The sequence below is a fragment of the Nannospalax galili genome, unplaced genomic scaffold (genome assembly GCF_000622305.1).
Source record: "Nannospalax galili isolate Female #2095 unplaced genomic scaffold, S.galili_v1.0 scaffold884, whole genome shotgun sequence".
NCBI classification, from domain to species: Eukaryota; Metazoa; Chordata; class Mammalia; order Rodentia; family Spalacidae; genus Nannospalax; species Nannospalax galili.
The window spans coordinates 542926-562553 of NW_008352264.1; the positions used below are offsets into that span (position 1 = coordinate 542926).

The 19628-nt window shown below is 41.2% G+C and overlaps 1 pseudogene; it reads left to right on the forward strand.

Moving 5' to 3' along the window:
* Positions 1 to 10728: 10728 nt before the first annotated feature.
* LOC103746779 lies at positions 10729 to 11106 on the forward strand (annotated as a pseudogene).
* Positions 11107 to 19628: the final 8522 nt, after the last annotated feature.

The following is a 19628-nucleotide window of genomic DNA, read 5'->3' on the forward strand; positions in this document are numbered from 1 at the left end:
TGCTAATTACTCTTGCCTTTACTTCTCCTTCACATCTCCTATTCATGATTCAAGGACTTTCTTTTCCCCCTAGAGATAAAAGTTATGCAATTTGGGAGTCTTTTAGATAGATCCACTGAAGGGGTACTCCAATTGCTTCACCCTGCATCTCTCTTGAGCATGGAAGAAGCCAAAGTGGCTTGCATCCTGATTTCCTATCAGCAATTTGGGTAACCTCTGCAGAAGATGGTGTGTTAAGATTAGGAGGTAGGAATTGGCTAGGCAGTTAGGATAAAAAGACCCCAAAGAAAAGTAACCAGTTTCTTGGCTAAAAGTCAAAATGTCCTTGGGCCTCTTAGCAACAGCCAAAATCCTTAAAAGATTTTAGCGTTACCTCTTCAGAGGGGGGAATGTTAGAGTAGCAAAAACTCCATTAAAAAAAAAAGAAAGAGCACATGAAGTTATTGGAAAAAAGTGATAGGGAGATATGGGAGGAGTTGGAGGGGAGGGAATGGGCATGGATTTGATCAAAACACTTTATATGCTTATATGCCTGTATGAAATTCTCATTAAATTATTTTTAAAAAAGAAAACATAAAACTTATCTATGGTACTAGAAATAGTGTACGGTTGCCTCTTTGGAGATATGGATATTGACTGGAAGTAAAGAGAAGGGAAACTCCTGGCACTATAAGAACGTTCTATATCTTGATACGGATGGTATTTATCCAAGTATGCATATGGCTAAAACTTAAAACAGCTTTAGATTTTGGCATTTTGCTGTATGAAATAATTTAATTTTGCTATCAAGGACACTTCCTTCCACACTCCCAACAGTTGTAAAAATCTGCTTTCTCCTGAAGTAAGACAAGCTTATTCTGACTGGGAGTCCCTTGCTCATTCAGTAAAACCATAAAAGGGAATTAAAAGTAATTCATTCAAATTTTCTTATCATCACTCATAATTCCAAAATGCTCACATTCTTGGGGGCTGAGAGAATGTCCTCTGTCTCTTCATCTGCAGTTGTGCTTGAGGCATGGGCTATACTTAACAGAAATGTGTTCAGCAACCTTCTGTCAAAACTGAGGGAAAGGTCTAGAGAGATGGCTCAGTGGTTAAGAGCATTGGCTGCTCTTGCAGAGGACCTGGATTCCATTCCAGCACCCACATGGCAGCTAACAACCATCCATAACTGCAGTTCCAGGGGATCTGATGCCCTCTTCTGACCTCCACAGGCATTGTGTGACACAGGAGCACTTACACATATGCAGGCAATACACTCAAACACATAAAATAAAATAATACATTTTTAAAAAAGGAGGCAAACTGCCACATGAGGTGACAGCATCTCGAAAGAATAAGATTGCTGTGGGTCCTTTGATCTAAGAGAGAAATCTCCCCATCTAACACTGGAGTCTGCTCAGGTATGCTGTTGTGATGGTTTGCATTGATTGTCAACTTGACAGGATCTATGATTAGTTAGGGAACAAGCCTCTGGGCATGCTTGTGAGGCATTATCTAGATTAGGTTAATTGGAAATGGGAAGACCCATCTTTTTTAAAAATTATTTTTATTTTACGTGTATGAGTGTATTGCCTGCATGTATATGAGTGCACCCAGGGCCTATTTACCATTTACATTACTGAGCATTTGTTAAGTACCATGTCAGTTGGGGAACTGGAGTTAAGGATGGTTTGTAGCCACCATATGGGTACTGGGAATTGAACCCAGGTCCTCTGCAAGAGTACTCAGTGTTCTTAACCACTGAGCCATCTCCCCAGCCCCCGGGAAGATCCATCTTAAGATCCAGCACCATTCCATGGACTGGGGTTCTGGGCTTAACAAAAAAGGATAGACCAAGCAGAGCACAAACATAAATCACTCTCTCTTTCCTGGCTGTGGACACAATGTGGTCAGCTGCCTCAAGCTCCTGTTGCCATGATGTCTCCATCATGATGGGCTATAACCTCCAACTATCAGCCAAAGCAAATCCTCCTTCCTTAAGTTGCTTTTGTCAGATATTGTGTCTCAGCAACAAGATAAGAGAGTAGAACAGCTGCCTTTCCTCTTCTTCTCTTCCTGGTTCTGGCCATGATATGGTCAACTTTGTTCCACCACATGCTCCTGCTATAGTGTGCTATACCCCACAACAGAGGCCTATAAGACACAGGTCTCCACAATCATGGAGTGGAACCTCCAAAACTGTGACCCCCAAATAAACCTCTTTGTAAGTTGATAAACTCCCGAATTTGTCATGATGGAGGCTTACATAGACGCAGCGACTCCACAAGCAATTACATCTCTTTCTAAACTCAGTACATACCTACTAAACAGCAGGAGCTTTAGCACATGGTACTTTAATCCCAACTTGGCCCCTTGCTGGGCTGCAGTCTGATGAAAGCTCAGGATGGAGGGGAGCCCACTGCTATCTGGTATTCCTTTCAAGGAACTCTGTATATGAGCAACAGCCTGGGGACAGATGGAAAGGTATCATGTTACTAATGGGCTCAGCACTGCAGGACAGCCCTCTGTCTAGAAAAGAGGCAGTTTCATTATTCTGAATTGTTGATACTATTTATATTATTGAGCATTTGTTAAGTACCATGTCAGTTGGGGGTTTTGTCATTATCCTGATTTTTTCAAAGAAAATATAGAGCTTAGAGCAATTAAGGAACTTCTCCCATAGGTAAGGTCTTACTGCAGCTATTTAATAACTTTTTTTCTAGTTTTATTGTCGTTTCTTTTGCTTCTCTTACAGTCTTCTTTTGTGGTTAAGTGCCTCATTCTACTGGTGTGTTTTGATTCTTTGTTAACTAGTTTGTGTTTGTCTATTATAAATTTTTGTTTTGTAGCTAACATAAGACTTACGAAAAATACCTTTTGATTCTAACAAGCTCTTTTGAAAGGTTAAAAACACAACTTTCTCTTAAACAGAAAAAATAAAGAAGGAAAACAAAGAAATTGTTAATAAAACACTACACTGCACTCTCCTCCTCCCTCATTTTTACTTTTTGATGTCCCATTTTACATATTCCATGTAGCCCATGTTTCAGACTAGTTTTGACTTGAGTTTATGCTTTTTATAAGCCCTGTCCTGAATGTCTGGCTTTTAAAAGCCTGATCTCAACATTACATACCTTCTCTTCTAGAATCCCATACTCAAAGTTGCTGTAACTACTACATGTAAAGTGGCAGGCCTAGCTGACTGCAGTTTTCAGGCAATGAGATGCCCTGCCTGGGAGACCTAGAATGTGGTCATATGGTCCCAGCACTGCCACTCCAGCTGTGTGTATTTGGGAAGCCACTGGCCTTTCTGAGAAGTCATAGACCTCAATTTTGTATAATCACCAAAAGAATGGGTTTAACAGAATGATTTTCAGGGTGGTCCTTCTCAAACCTAAGATACCAAATTCTTGGGCAAAGTCAAGGAGCTTGATTTATTGGTCCTGTTGTATGTTCTCCAACACAGTTGCCCTAAGTGTAGCTTTCCACAGAAAATCCCCGTTTTGGATCTACCTTTCTATAAGGCCGTCAATTGCAGTAGGGAATGTTCATTCAACACCTAAGATGTGAGAAGGGTGGACATTCTGTAATTGTCATGACATGTTCCTCAACAACTCTGCAGTCCTTAAATTACAACCTGCTGATTGCATAACTACTGTGTGCCAGACAGGTGGTGGTGAAGAGGGAGGAGCAGCAGGGCTACCCCAAGGCTGGCTGCCATAAGAATTTGCTGGTCTGGTTAGAAGTGGTCCATCCTTCTTGGTGAAATGGTCCTGGTTGCCAAGCTCAGCTGGCATGCTGTAGGATGTAGTGTCAGCAGCATTCACAACAGTGTCACTTCCTGAGTGTGTTCCCCAGCCTCTCGAATCTCTAAGCCTTGCTGAGAGACACATGCTCTTCCCTCCATTTCATAGGTGAGAAAACAGAAGCTCACAAAGTGTAAGACCAAGGTCAGAACCCACCTTGGAACCCCGGGCTCGTCTATTCGAACACCAAACCTTATTCACTTATCACCTGTGAAGTGAGGGTGTGTCAATGCTTCCAGCACATGACATTCAGACTTCTGGGAACTAATGAAAATGTCTCAGGTGCTAAATATAATATTCACTTTAAATTTTAATAGATGCTTTTTAAAAAAACTTTTAAGTGTGTTAAATAACATATTGTAACTGGAGAGAGCAGGTACCACTCTTGCAGAGGACTCCAGTTTGATTCCCAACACCATGTCAGACAGCTCACAACTACCTGTAACTCCAGTTCCAGAGGATCCAGTGTCTTCTGGCCTCCATAGGCATTGCACTCATGGGCACAAACCAACACACAGACACACATACATACATACACACAATAAAAAAATTCCTCCCATTAAACCATTAAATTTAAAAGGAAGAGGAGAAGGGAGAGAAGGAGGAAGAGGAAGACATAGCACATAAAACTCACTATTTAATGGGTATTGTTTGAGTCTGAATATTAGAAAGGGAATTGAGTTAAGGCCTATTTAAAGAAAATTGTACAAGTGAAGACCTTCACACATCTGAAACTTAGGGGCTGCTGAACTAGATCACATGTTCCAGTGTCTGCTGGTTCCTTGATGACATAGCTGGACCACGGTCTCCCTAAACCCCTGGCACTGCATCCTAACATGGGCAGTTGGTACCCTTTGAATGGAGAAAGAAGTAAACTGTATCTACATAAGGTGTGATAATAGATTAAGACTCAAATTTTCCTGCCTCCAAGATCTCCTCCTTCCCTTTGTGTCTCCTGGGCATTCAAAGCTTCCTGTTGGGTATTTACCAACATTTTCCTTGAGCAAATGGCTTAGCATAGGTTTCACAGTGGTTAACTAATGATATATTTAGTTAGGTCAGCATTATTTTTTTGGTTTTTTAGCTTGTGAATTTGAATATCTTTAGATAGGACACATACTCTAGTTTGCATAGCTCTTTCCTTTCCCTATATCAAACTTGGTAACTATATTAAATAATGTGACTTCTAAACTCAGACTTAAGGTCTTAGTTTCCCCCCAAGATCAAAAATCCTTATCAGCTCAAAGGGCTGGATCTTTGTCATAGAGCTTGACAGCATACAGTCTGGGCTCACAGGGAGTCATCCGCAGTGTGGGATGCCTAATGTAGCTTAGAATTCCTAGTGTATGTGGAATTTCTGTGCTGGCCCTGCAGAAGAAAGCACATCAGGTGGAGCCCAGCCAGCAGATGGCACTCACACAGCTTGGACTACCCTTTGGTAGCTTAGTCACTGCTTTACAATTTTCAGACTAGGAGTATAGTGACATCTGGTGTCTGGTGTCATCTTTCAAACCAGCCAATTCCAATCTGAGTTCATCCTCTCTGTCCCCAACCATCAACTCCTCTTTCCCCATCATTCCTTTGGGCAAAGGCAGCTGCCAGGCAGGAAACCTCACACCTATTATGAGTACTCTCCTCTCACTCTTCTCCTGTGCCCTGGTCTATCTGTCTGGTGCATTATTTTATGTGGCTTGCCCCTTCTTACTACTTACTGCCTCTTCGAGGCTTGTAAACTCATCTTTCATTGTATAACTTTCTAAAAAAAATTTGCTATGGTTTTGATCCCCTCCCCCCCAATCAAGTTGAAATTGAATCCACCTCATAAGATATTAAGAGTTGGGACTGTCCCCTGAAGTTTCCATGACCTCCCCAAACAGAGCCACCAGCTGGGAACCAAATGTTCAAATGCATGAGTCTATGGGGACATTTTATATCCAAATCATAACATAATCATTTCATCTTTCAAAACCTTGATGTTTCCACTAATTCTACAGTCCCTCTACTAACGTACATTGCTTTTAATTTTAAAAAATTATGTGTATGAGTGTATTGCCCACATGTATGTAAGTGCACTGGTGTTGGGGAATGCCCTTGGAGGTCAGAAGAAGGTGTCAAATCCTCTGGAACTAGAGTTATGGACAGTTGTCAGCCACCATGTGGGTGCTGGAAACTGAACCCAGGTCCTCTGCAAGAGCAACCAGTGCTCTTGACTGTTGAATCATTTCTCTATCCCCTAGTATTGCTTTTGAGTCACCTAAGATAGAGACATCTCTAATGGCTTCCAGTTAACCTTTCCTACCACAATGGCCCTCACTCCACAAGTTAGAGAACCAATGTGCAGATTCTGTCAGGTGCTGAAAGGTCTATTCTGTGTACTTTATAACAGGAGAAATCACCACAGAGTGGTTAGGAGGACCTCCTGAACCAATTGTGAGTCAAACCTGAGTTGAAATTCCCATGGTCATGCGACCTCCACAAACCTTTAACACTGATTAGAGGGCTACAGCGATGTTTGGGGTTTTCTAGAATCAATGTCACCTCAGAGCTAGTGCCCAGTAGTCCATGAAAGGTCTAATTAGATCTTTTTCTCCAATGTACAGGTCATAAGTTCCTTTGGGGAGGATAGGAAAAAAAAATAGGATATGTTTGGGGGAGTATATAGGGGTCTTTCCTAAAGTGGACCTGGTCTCCCCTTCATTCAAAGGGTTCTGGATCTGTAAACTGATCCAAGTCTGAGAATCCATTAATGGGCCATGACTCTACTTTTACAATGAGTTAGACCTTTGGTCAGTTGACCTGGAAGATTTCTTCTTATACAAGTCAAGTAAAAGTTTAGTAAATGTTCTACCTATTTCACCTATAGGAACACTGTGATCATCTGGCAAAAGCCATGGGTCTGATTATTGCTTTGTCTCTGCTGTCTATTAAGGGAACAATGCCTACTTTGCCTTTGATGGCTTAGTGCTGACACTTGGCCCCTGTCACTCTAAGGTCCCATTACTCTCATTGTATTTAATTTTTCCAGTTCAGTGACTTAAGTTCCCACTTAAGGCCCAGTCAACATAGAAGAGTCATCAATCACAGAGCTCTTCTGGGATGCTAGGCTCCTGTCACAAGTCTATTTATTTCTCCAAGTACTGATGAAAGGCATATGCTCTGGACCCTCCCTGGGTAGGTGAGTAGCTCTTAAGAGACAAATCTACTCTAGCATTCCAGTTTCCCTAAGTCTTTGACTCTTTCATCAACATTAAACCAAGGGGAAATCAGGCATCTCCAGTTTACTCGGGGTTACCATCTTTTGATCCTGCTTCAGTCAGTCATTCAGAGAAACTAGGAGGCATTTATAACTCCCCAAAATGTAGGATTAAAGGCCACATCCCTTCTAAATGGTCCCATCTCAATAAATTTGGTCTGTCCCCATTGTATGTTTCTTCCCCTGCCAACTCTCATTTTAAAAAATTTATTTTTACTTTATGTGTATAAGTAGTCTTGCCTGCATGTAAGTGCACGTATACCATGCAATGCCTGTGGAGGTCAGAAGAGGGTGTCAGATCCCTGGGACTGAAGCTACCGACTGTAGCCATGTAGGTGCTGGGAACAATGCCCTAGTCCTCTGCAAGAGCAGCTAGTGTTCTTAACCACTGAACCATCTCTCCAGCCCAACCCACCTCTCACTTACAATATTCATTTCCATACGTGCTTCCCAGATTTCTGCTTTGTCAAGTTCTTCCTTCATTATATTAACTGATGCTTATAGGGTCTCAGGGTTTGGCATGGTGGTGTATACCTGTAATCCCAGTACCCAGGAGGCTGAAGCAGGAAGATCACAAATCTGAGACCATAAAGGGACACACAGTTTGTTTCACTGTCTTGTTGATGTTTGTTGAGATGGGGTATTTGTGTACCCTCAAATTCATGCCTCAGCCACCTGAGTGCCTGGATTACAGATATGTTACCACATCTAGCTTCTACATAGCAAATGCCAACCTGGGCTACATAGTAAGACCTTGTCTCAAAAAAGAAAACAGATAAGCAAAAAATGGAGACTGTTCTTTTCTGATCAAGGACCTAATTTTAATAGTAGACATCCACCTGGGCATGGTAGCACATACCTTTAATCCTAGCACTTGGGAGGCAGAAGCAAGCAGATCCCTGTGAGATTGAGACCAGCCTAATCTACATAGCAAGGTCCAGGCCAGCTGGGGCTACAGGGAGACCCTGTCTCAAGAAGCAAACAAACAAAAACCACCAAACAAAAAAAAGCCTCAAAACAACAACATAAAAAGACCCCAAATAAACAAAAAGTAGGCATTATACAAGACTGGGAGCTCAACTTTCATTGTAATTTGGTCAATGACATGAGAAGGATTTGTATTTTATTTTCAGTAATTTCAGCCATATGACTATAGGACAGAAGAGTCTCCTTCCCAGTTCTTAGTTCATGTATGTGTTGCCTGAACCAGGGATTCAACTCCCTGAGCTCACCTTTTCCTTTAGCAATGTCATTTTATTTCTTAATTTTCTGACAATATTTGGTATGTTCAGGCTGTAGACAGTATTTCTTAATTTTCTAAACGTTTGAAAGTCTAGCATGCAGAGTCACTAAGTTTCTTGCCCTCCTCTCTTCTCTCTCCTTCCCTCCCTCCTGTATGAAGCCACAGGAAGACCTGCGTGTCCTGCTCTATTGCTCTGTTTTACTTTCTTCAGACAGTGTCTCTCACTGAACTCGGGGCTAGGCTGGTGGACAGTAAGCCCCAGTGATCCTCCTGTCTCCATCCCTCACAGAACTAGGGTTACAGGCACATGCGGCCATGCCCAGCTTTTTATGTGGATGCTGGGGATTTGAACTCAGGTCCTTGTGTTTGTTCAGCAACTACCCTTACCCACTGAGCCTCAGAGTAACAGATTGTCACCATGAGGCCCTGGCTACCCTTAAACTTCTTACCATCCTCCTGTTTCAGCTTCTCAAATTCTGGGATTATGGATGTGTACTACCAGGTTTGACTTCTTTGCCTCTTATAGATGGTTGCTTAGGAATATCTGCTACAATTTAAATGCATCCTCTAGAGTTTAGGTACTAGAAACTGAATTCCCAACACAACAATGTGGGGAAATGAGACCTTGAAAAGGTGATTAAGTCCCTAGGGGCTCATAAGTGAATGAGCCCTGTTATTTTGGGAGTAGGTTCATTATTTGTTATGAAAGCACATTGCTCTCTCTCTCTCGCTCTCTCTCTCTCTCTCTCTCTCTCTCTCTCTCTCTCTCAAAAATCATGCCTTTCATCACATTATGACATAGCAAAAAGACCCTCCCCAGGTATAGCTCCTTGATCTTGAATATGCTAACTGCCAGAACCATGACATAAATAAATTTTTAAAATTTAATTTTTTGAGACAGAGTTTTGCTATGTAGCTCAGGGCTGGCCCTAAACTTTTTATAGTCCTGCCTCAGCCTCCCAAATGCTGAGATTATAGATATGCACCATCATAGCCACCTTCTTCTATTATTTATAGGTGACTCCATCTGTGATATTCTGTACAACCTAAAAGTAGAGACAGAATTCCACACAAATTTTTTTTATGGCGGGGGGAGTCTTTTTGAGACAGGGTCTCCCTGTAGCCTCAGCTGACCTGGAACTCACTATGTAGACCAGATTGGCCTTGAACTCACAGAGATCTGCCTGTGTCTGCCTCCTGAGTGCTGGAATTAAAGGCATGCACCACCATACCTGGCTTAGTCTTTAGCATTTTTAAGACAAATAAAATCAGAATCAGTTCCAGGAACTGCAAAAACAGTTGAAGAAACTTATCCTTTTAATTCTAGTCTCCAGAACCTGTCCTGGTACCAAAATCTGTATTAGTTGGAGAAACCGAATCAATTCTCCTGAGAAACAGAATCCACAGATGGGTATCTAAGAGAGGGTTCATTGGGGAGAATTGACTCACGTTGTTATAGAGGTTGAGAAGTGCCATGGAGTGTCATCTACAATTTGAAGTAACAGTGAAGTCCATGTCCAAAGTCCAAAGGCTCAGGAATCCTGGGAGTGAACAGTGTAATCTTCAGTCTGAAGTCAAAGGTCTAGAACCCAGGGTTCTGATGTTCAGGGGAAGAGAATATGCATGTCTCAGCTCTAGAAGCGAGGAAGCTCCTTTTTCCTGACCTTTTTGCTCTAACGTCTCAGGTGATTAGGTGCCCACTGATATTGCATGAGGGCTGATCTTCCTTACTCGGTTTTATGATTCAAATGCCAGTGTCTTCTGGAAACATCTTCACAGATATATAGAAATAATTCTCTTTTTTTAAAAAAATATTTTATTTATTATTTTTATGTGTATGTGTGTATTGCCTGCATGTAGGTAAATGCACCGGTGTCATGCAATGCCCACAGAGGACAGAAGAGGCTGTCAGATCCCCTGTAACTGGAGTTACGGACAGTTGTTAGCTGCCATGTGGGTGGTGGGATTTGAACCCGGGTCTTCTGCAAGAACAGCCAGTGTTCTTAACCACGGAGCCATCTCTCCAGCCCCAGAAATAATTCTCTTTATAGCTATGAAGATAATCCTCCTGATGTTCACAGTATAAAAGAAATTTCAGTCAAGCTGTGCCATGTGTAAGAAAGGTACTGCAAAGCACCTGACTCCATCTGTTCACAGGCTCATGGAACAAGAATGGTGCGAGACACTGTACAGAAAATCTTCTAAGCTGGCACAGAGCAAGAAAAGGGAAACTCTAATGGTGTCGGACAGACGCTGGCTCTTAGAAGGCATGCTTGGATTTTTTTTTTTCCCATTTCCCTCATAAGGAGGAATTTGAAATTGAAATTTCAAAAAATCTAGGGCTTCTGGGTCAGGCAGGGTTCAGGCCACAGGGATGCCACATGAGCTGAGACATGAAGTTCAGGGGTCTGTGCTAGGAACAGGGGTGCCCTGGCAAGGGCGTCATGTCAGATGATGAGGGCAGTTTTGATGGCAAGGACTTTGACAATATGGAGATGAAGGGCTAGATGACTTGGAAATGCTGAGGAGGAGGGTTAGGAGAACATCAAGATCCTTCCCTCTGGGCAGCGACCACAGGCCAACAATAAGTGAATCACTACTCCGTCAATGACCAAGTATGAGTGAGTACACTGCCGGGTACCCCAGCACTCCAGGTTGTGGTATATGCCCCTGTGATGGTGGAGCTGGAGGGGGAGCCAGAGCCTTCACTCAGCACCGTGAAGGAACTCAAGGCCTGAAAGATCCCCATCATCATTCAGCACTACTTTCCAGATGGGAGCTACCAAGAATAAGAGGTGGATGAGCTCATCATCACCAACTGATAGGAGCTGCCCGGACTGTGCCCAGGTCCTCACTTTATATATGTAAATAATAAACTTTACCTTTTTATGCCCTCTTAATAAAAGAAAAAAAGATCTAGGACTGGGAGTGATTGTCCAGGATATGCCAGGCCCTGGATTCAACCCCCAGCACTAAAATAAATAAACAAGTCTAGTGTTAAGCATTTGTTACTATATATGTAATATATATATTACTATATATGTAATATATATATAAAACAAATTTTACCTTGTTCTCATGTTGATGTGACTTGTTACTTTCAATTGCTCCTTATACTGTTTCATAAGCCCCTAGATAATTTCTTTAGATGTTATGGATAATCCTAGATCCAGGAAATTCTGCCTGAACCTATCAGTCAAGGCTCTGTTTTCAGAGAGGGCAAGCCAGAGGTGAAGGGTACCTCTTTTAGATCACTGTCTCCACAAGGTATGTGGACTATCCAATCACTAAAGCAAGGTATGGTAAAAGAATAGTGAGCTGATAGTTTGTAAGAACAAAAATAAAATAAGGTTCCCTTTTACAAAAGGAAAATATGACATCGGAAATGGCACATCTCCCAGTAAGAAAGGAATTGGTATTGTGGCTGGGTGTCATGGCACATGCCTGGCTGTTTTGGCAGCACAGAATTTTGATCCCCGAGAAAAGGGAGTCAAACAAGGTGAGACCTAAGATTAGCAGAGTGTTCTTCCTGGAGACATCTGCTGGGATGTGAGGCAGGGATGGGAAACACAAGATCACAGCAGTCTTATTGATTTGAGGAGACAAAAATCAAGAGGGTGAGGCTGCTTGAATGCACAGAGCAGAGGACCAGAAAGAAGGGAGCCATAGAAAGAAAGGGATTCAGAAATCTGCATAATATAATGTTCTATATGGAATATCCAGGAAATTGTACACACTACAAATCACAGTTGACCCCCTTACTCCTGGAGCTGGTTATTAAACATTTACTAGCATACCTCTGATATCACAGAAAACCAGCTAGTCTTTGTCTGATTATGGACACAGTGTTCTTAAAATTCTTAGAATTTTCTGAATGATAAAGATAATCAAAGTGTCTTTTGTTTCAACGAGGCAACTCTTGGCAGACTACTAGATAGCTACAGGATGGGGACTAGTCACCAGAATACACCAAGCTCTGACCAGAAGTGAGGAATTTTCAGGGCCAGAGAGATAGCTCAGTTGGTAAAGGTACTTGTCACCAACTCTGACAACCTAAGTTCAGTTCCTGGGACTCACATGGCGGAAGCAGGTAGCTGACTGTTGCAGGTTGTCCTCTGACCTCCATAGGCCCGTCATGGCACACATCCCCCCACCCTTCAACATTAAATAAAGAAATGGCTGGGAGAGATTGGTCAATGGTTAAGAGCACTGACTGCTCTTCCAGAGGACCTGGGTTCAGCTCCCAGCACCCAAATGGGGGCTAACAACTATCTGTAACTCCAGTTCCAGAGGATCTGATGCCCTCTGTTGACCTCTGTAGGCACTGCACACATGTGGTGCACTTACATATAGGCAGGCAAAATACTCATACACACACAATAAAAATAAATTAATTAGAAAATGTAAAAACAAATAGATGTAATTTTTAATTAAAAAAGAAACTGGGAACTTTCAGCCTCCCTCCTCTATAGATGCAGTGGATATAGGTGGGATAAAAATGAAAATCGATTACCAACAATCATTTAGGTCATGAAGCTTCCATCAAACCTCTATAAATAGTGATATTTGAAGAGCTTTTGATCCTGGATGGTGGGATCTTATGGACTTGGAAACAGCAGAAGTGAAATCAAGTCACATACTATGAACAAGACAGGCAAGGGTCCTTTACTGGGAGTTTAGCTGGTGCTGATGAGATGGCTTAGCTGGTAAAAACACTTATGCTTATAGGGGTTGTGCTATATGGCACATGCCCACTCATCCCACCCTCTGCAAAATAAATAAATAAATAAACAAATAAATAAATAAATGTATAACAATTAAAATCATTAAAATAAAAGATATATATATATTTTTTTTCATTTAAAAAAAGAATTCAGGAGCTCAGTAGTTCACAGCTCTTATTGCTCTGAGAACCAGAGTTTTGTTCCCATTGCCCATGTTGGGTAGATCATAACCTCCTGTACCTTTAGTTCTAGGGGATACAGCACCCTCTTCTGGCCTCTATGGGTACCTGCACATGCATGGCAGATACACATGTACACATAAATAAAAATGTGTGTGTGTGTGTGTGAGAGAGAGAGAGAGAGAGAGAGAGAGGGAAAGAGAGAGACACAGAGAGACAGGGAGATACAGAGACAGAGACACAAGAGGCAGAGAGAATTCATAAACAGAAGGGAGCTAACACTGATGGAGATGACCAGGCTGTAAGGGAGTAGTAGCAAGCTTGTATTGATGTGTTGGGGAACTAATCAGGTTATCTTCCATTAGTAACAGGCTAATAAATGGTTAGTTTTGCTCAGGAATTGCTGGATTACCAATCATCTTACATCTTGTTCTCATGGTTTAGTTTGGACTTTCTGAGAAGATTGTAGGTGCTTGAGCAGCTGAGGAAATGCAAGAGTAGGGCATAAGGGGCATGCATCAGCTGCAACAGAGCAAAACAGTTTTGAAGTGGTATGTCTCCATGCAGACCTGAGTAGATTCTAAGGGGCAAGATAGAGAAATGAACAGGCACAGTATGAAGACAGAGTTTTAGTCACTATCTAACCTATTTTAGTCACTACCTAACCTGTCTTAGTCACTCACCAGATATCTGCAGGCTCTAGTGTAGAGCCAATGTTTTTAGCAAGAGCAGGCTTCAAGTGTTTGTAAAATATTGTAGAGGTTATTATAACCCACACATCAGAGATGTTAGCACCAGCAATTTAGTGGGAGGTTAATAATGGATTAGCTGTGCAACCTCCAAAACTGTGAGTTTTGTCAACTAAGAGGAGATGCAGTTGGATGTGGTAGCTCATGCTGGTTATTTCAAACTCATGGCAACCCTCATGCCTCAGCCTCCCAAGTGCTAGTATTATAGCTATGAGCCACCACACCCAACCTAAAAAGAAAGCACAAGTTTTATGTTTTTATTTCCTTTCTTAGGGTTTTCTAATTTTGTTTGCTAATGTTTTCAATACTGGGCAATCTTTCCCTTTTTCTTTTTGCCTCCTACTTTTTCCGTTCCCCCTTCATAACATATTTGTCCACTCTTCTTCCTTTCTTTTAACCTTCTCCTCTTTCTTGCCTTTCTTTGCCACTTTATCTCATTCATTCACTATTTTCACATTTACCCTTGATGATTTTTAGCTTTATAGTGCAGTCTTCATTGTTTTTCCATTTTCTGTCTTGTGCCCAGTGGTGGTCTGTTAGTGGTTTTAATGGTTTAAGTGTATCATTGTATCTTATACACGGTGCCGCTGATGTTATAACTGTTTTTTTCATCTTTGAATGGTAGAGGGGATTAAGCCCTCAGGAGTAGGCTTCTCAGTGAGAAGATTCCCCAACAAAGACAGAAGGTACTCAAAGCAACAGATGCACAAATTGCAACCAAGAAATGCAAAAAATAAAAAAGCAAGGCAACATGGAATTCCAAAAGATCATACCCCATCAATCACTGGATTCAAAGGTAGTGAAACAGGTAAAAGGCCAAATGAAGATCTCGAAAGTTTCTTAGTAAAAATGATCAATGACCTGAAAGAGGATACAGAAGATAAACAAAGCAAGGAAATTGACTTAGGACCTGAAAAAAGCTGGACTCGTAGATGAGAGTCAGCAAACGGATGAGGAAGTTAGCAATTTGGCTGAAAAAGCAAGCAATGTGGAAGGAAAATGCAACAAAGAAATGGAGATTTTTGTAAAAATAAACAATAGAAATATTAAAAATAAAGAATTCAATTAATCAAATAAAAAACAGTAGAAAGAATGACCAATAGACTAGACAGAGCAGAAGAAGGAATATCCAGGATGGAAGACAAGTTTGAGGAAATACAAATGTAAAGAGATATGTAAACAAGCAGGGCTGCAACTTCCAAGAGCTCTGGGAATAAGATCAAGAGACCAAGCCTGAAAATCCATGGGCTATAAGGAGGAGCTGAGACTTAACTAAAGGCACATCTATTCAATGAGATCAGAGCAAAAAAAGAAAAGAAATCTTGGGGAAGAAATGGATATCCAAGCACAAGAGTAAATAGACATGACCAGAGGAGACCCCCTCCACAATTCATAGCTAAAATGACAGAAGCACAAAACAAGGATATTGAAAGTAGTAGATAGCCAAGCATGATGGTGCACACCTATAATCCTAGTACTTAGAAGGTGAGACAAGAAGATCTGGAGTTTAAGTCAGCCTCAGTGACATAGTGAGTTTGCAGTTTGCTTGAACTACAGGAGACATGGGGGGGGGAGAATGGAGGGAAGGGAAGGGAAGGGAAGGGAGGGAGGAAGGGAGGAAGGAAACAATGATTAATGTATTTTGGGGTTATTATAACAAGCTACCACAAACAACTGGGCGGCTAAAAACAAAAATTTATTTTCTAATGGTTCTGTTCTGAAGGGCATCAAAATGTTAGCAGAATGAAGGCAAATGAAGGATCTGGAAAGAATATTTCCTTGCCTCTGTCTAGGTTCTGAGGGAGGCCAGTCATCTTTGGCATTCTTTGGTTTGCAGGAATGATAGATGCATCACTCCAGCCTCTGTACCTATCACATGACATTCTCCTGTTTTCTTTTCTTACAAGAGGGGTGTTCATCCTAGCCACAACTTAACTATATTGGCCAAGACCTTATTTCCAAATAAGGTTATATTCTGAGTTTCTGCTAGATATGAATTTTGAGGGATTCCATTTAACTTCAGATGTCTAATATAATAAAAGTGGAGATAAAATGAATTATAAAAAAATTCAGTGTGGGAGCTGGAGAGATGGCTTAGTGGTTAAGAACACTGGTTGTTCTTAGCTGATCATCCTGGAACAGGGACCTCTGGCTGACTAGATTTACCAGAAGGGCAGATAGGGGGGAATAGATGAGGGTCCTGACAGCACAGTGGACAGTGGCAGGGATGGCAGAGTATGGAGGCTCTAGTGGGAGAGGAAGGCTGTCTATCTGACGAGTTTATATTCATACTCAGATGCCAAGGAACTCAGAAAGTAAGTGTCAGATCCCTTGGAAGTGGAGTTATGAATGGTTGTTAGCCACCATGTAGGTGCTGGGATTTGAACCCAAGTCTTCTGGAAGAGCAGCCAGCACTCTTAACAAGCAAGCCATCTCTCCAACCCTAAGAAAAGATTTTTTTAATAAAGCGACTAGACCCATTCAAAAAGAATGTTGCTAAAATTCCTCTTTAGAGGGGCTAGAGAGATGGCTCAGCAGTTAAGAACACTGGCTATTGCTTTTGAAAGAAATATATCCTTGCTCTGGAAATTGTTACTGAATATGTTAAAGCTGCAATGAAGTGCTTCTTCTAATCATATGGTTATTAAATTGATCTACTCAAAAAAAAAAGAACACTGGTTGTTCTTGCAGAAGACCCAGGTTTGAATCCCAGCACCCACATGGCAGCTAACAACTGTTTCATAACTCCAGTTCCAGGGGATCCAACAGCCTCTTCTGTCCTCCTTGGGAATTGCACGACATGGGTGCAATTACCTATATGTAAGCAATATATGCACACACATAAAATTTTTAAAAATTTTAAATTAAAAAATTCAATGTGTCAGTTGCTTATTAGAAATCAGACTATCTTTCTAGGTGTAAAAACAATAGAGTTAGATCTCTATACAGCTGAACTGGCCAAGTTTAGGCATTTTTATGAGAAGGTAGCAGTTTGTTTACTGATGCACAACTATTGCCCATTTTCTATCTCTTATCTAAGTGACTCGCCATGTGGAAACCCTACCTGCTGCTCAGAGTTGTTTTGGTTGGTTCCAACCACTGTTATTGGTTCCTTTTCCCCTCTGGTGACTTCTTTAGGGGTGAGCAGGTAGTGCAGTTCTGACAATGAAATGCAATGGACCTACTGAGATTTTTCTGGGAAAAATTCTACCCCTAGAGACTATATAACAGGGGGGAAAAAAAACCTCAAGAATAAAAAAAAAAAAGGAAAATTCTACTGACATTTAAATCTCATTAGAAGATTTAATTGTCTATTTTCATTATAAAGGTCATGTATGAGGTTTTTTGTTTGTTTGTTTGTTTGTTTGTTTTTGAGACAGGGTCTTCCTGATCTCCCTCTAGCCCCAGCTGTCCTGGAACTCACTATGTAGACCAGGCTGGCCTTGAACTCACAGAGATCCACCTGCCTCTGCCTCCCAAGTGCTGGGATTAAAGGCAGGCGCCACCACATCCCACATGTATAAAGTATTTTAAAATATGAAATACTGGGGCTGGAGAAATGGCTCAGTGGTTAAGAGCATTGGCTATTCTTGCAGAGGACCCAGGTTCGATTCCCAGCACCCACATGGTGGCTAACAACAGTCCATAACTCCAGTTCTAGGGGATCTGACGCCTTCTTCTGACCTCCACTGGCATTGCATGACACTGGTCCACCTACATACATGCAGGCAATACACTCATACACATAAAATAAAAATAAAATATTAAAACAAAGCAAAAAAATGGACTACTGCTGTGAAATTTCAGGGCTCACATTCACATTTGCATTTGTGATTGTGAGGTTCTCAGTGATACCCTTAGTGATAGTGTCTATGTGTGTTATCTTTTAAGATATTTATTAGTTTAATTATTTTGAGATGGGGGTCTTAGTATGTAGCCCAGGCTGGCCTCAACCTTGCACCAATCCACCTGCCTCAACCTGACAGACCGCTAGGATTACAGATACTGACTACCACACTCACACAGTACTTGATTCTTAATGTGTTGGTACTAAAGTCAGATATGTACAAATGTCAAAATAACATTGAAATGTCGCTGTTATTGTGATGTGTTTAAGGATAAAATTTCCTTCTGCAGTGACATCTCCTGCTTTAACATCGTTTAGTCTTCCTTTGGCATGAATGCATATTCGTATTTTTAAAGAAATAAAGCTTCTGAATATAATGTTGATGTTAATGTGCAGATTATTTTGAATTCAGGATTCCCAGGGGTAACTCAGTTCTTTCCCACTTTCCTGTATTTGAACTAAGACACTTTTCTTCTCCGTGAGGATGCTGAATTCCACTGTCTGTCTCATATGCATTAGCAAAAGCAGGATTGGGGCTTGAAATCTGTGGTAGTGTTTGGTTTTGTGTTGGCATTCCAGATGATTCAAAATATAATTTTTATTGCATGCTTTTCTTTTAAAACTGAAATGGAAGCTTAGAAATACTAAGTAACTTTTCAAGTACCAAGCAGTCTCCTTGGCCTCCTTGATCAAGAGGACAGGTGACCTACCACCATTATAGGACATTTTGAGAGATGCTCATAGTCCCCTGGAACTAGTCGACCTAGGAGGGCAAGAAGCAAAAAGTGTCCTTTACGTCCCTCTGACCAAATTATTATAGACCTCAAAGTATGTCTGTTAAACACCCAAGAAGGTTAGTTCCACCAGTCTGGTATTTTTAATTACTGTGTGTCATGTAGATAAATCTTAGGCAAAGACCAGTTGTTCTCAGATAAACCTTACCTAGACATATATTTCTTGATCTCCTATGTATACTTTGTCAGTAGGTTGTAGGAGTGATATGGTTCTCACTGGTTTTCAAAGCTAGCTAAGTATTGTTTATTTCTCTCATTGTCTCACCCCTCCATCATGGTTTTCCCTCTTAAGGTAACCCCATTGTTCCCCTTTCTCCCACAATAACACCCTTCTCCTGTGGTCCTACCTCTCTTGAGCTCCTTCTTTCCCTTTATGCCCTAGGTTCCTCGTATACCCTTCCCTTCCCCCTCCCTTAAACTCACACAGTTTTTATCCATATCTCCATTATTAATGCCTGTTTCCTATTGTTTTTCTCTTTCAGGTTATTTCTTTTCCTTTACCTCCCTGTTTCCTTTCCATTATCCTGGTTTCTGTAGTTATGTCTGGTTGCATACTCAATTATCAGAGTCTGGTTCTAGGATTAGGCCATAGCGGGAATGAGTGTATTTGGCCTCCCAATACACCAGTGCTCCAATGTGGGATGCATACCACAGTGGATGTGTCTGCTCATCTTAAGTGATTATCAGGCTGAGGTTTATATTCTAGCAGTTTGCAGTTGACTAGTTAACTATTAGAAATGTAATTTGTATTTATTTTTGAATTTTTTAAGTTAGCATACAAATTGATGGGTTTCATTATGGTATTTATGCATATATATCTTATATTTTGTACTTATTTAACCCCTCCTCCAGCTCTCCCCCACTTCCCCTGCCCTCCTCTGGGGGTCCCTTTCCTCCATGATAAGTAGTCTTCTTTTACTTTCCTGTCACCTGTATTCTGTTATGATATTTCCTGCTTATCCTTTTGCTACCCTCTCATGGTCGCCTTTCTACTTTCCTCTTTCATTTTCAGGTGTGTGTGGTGTGAATGTATGTGTATAGGAATGTTTGC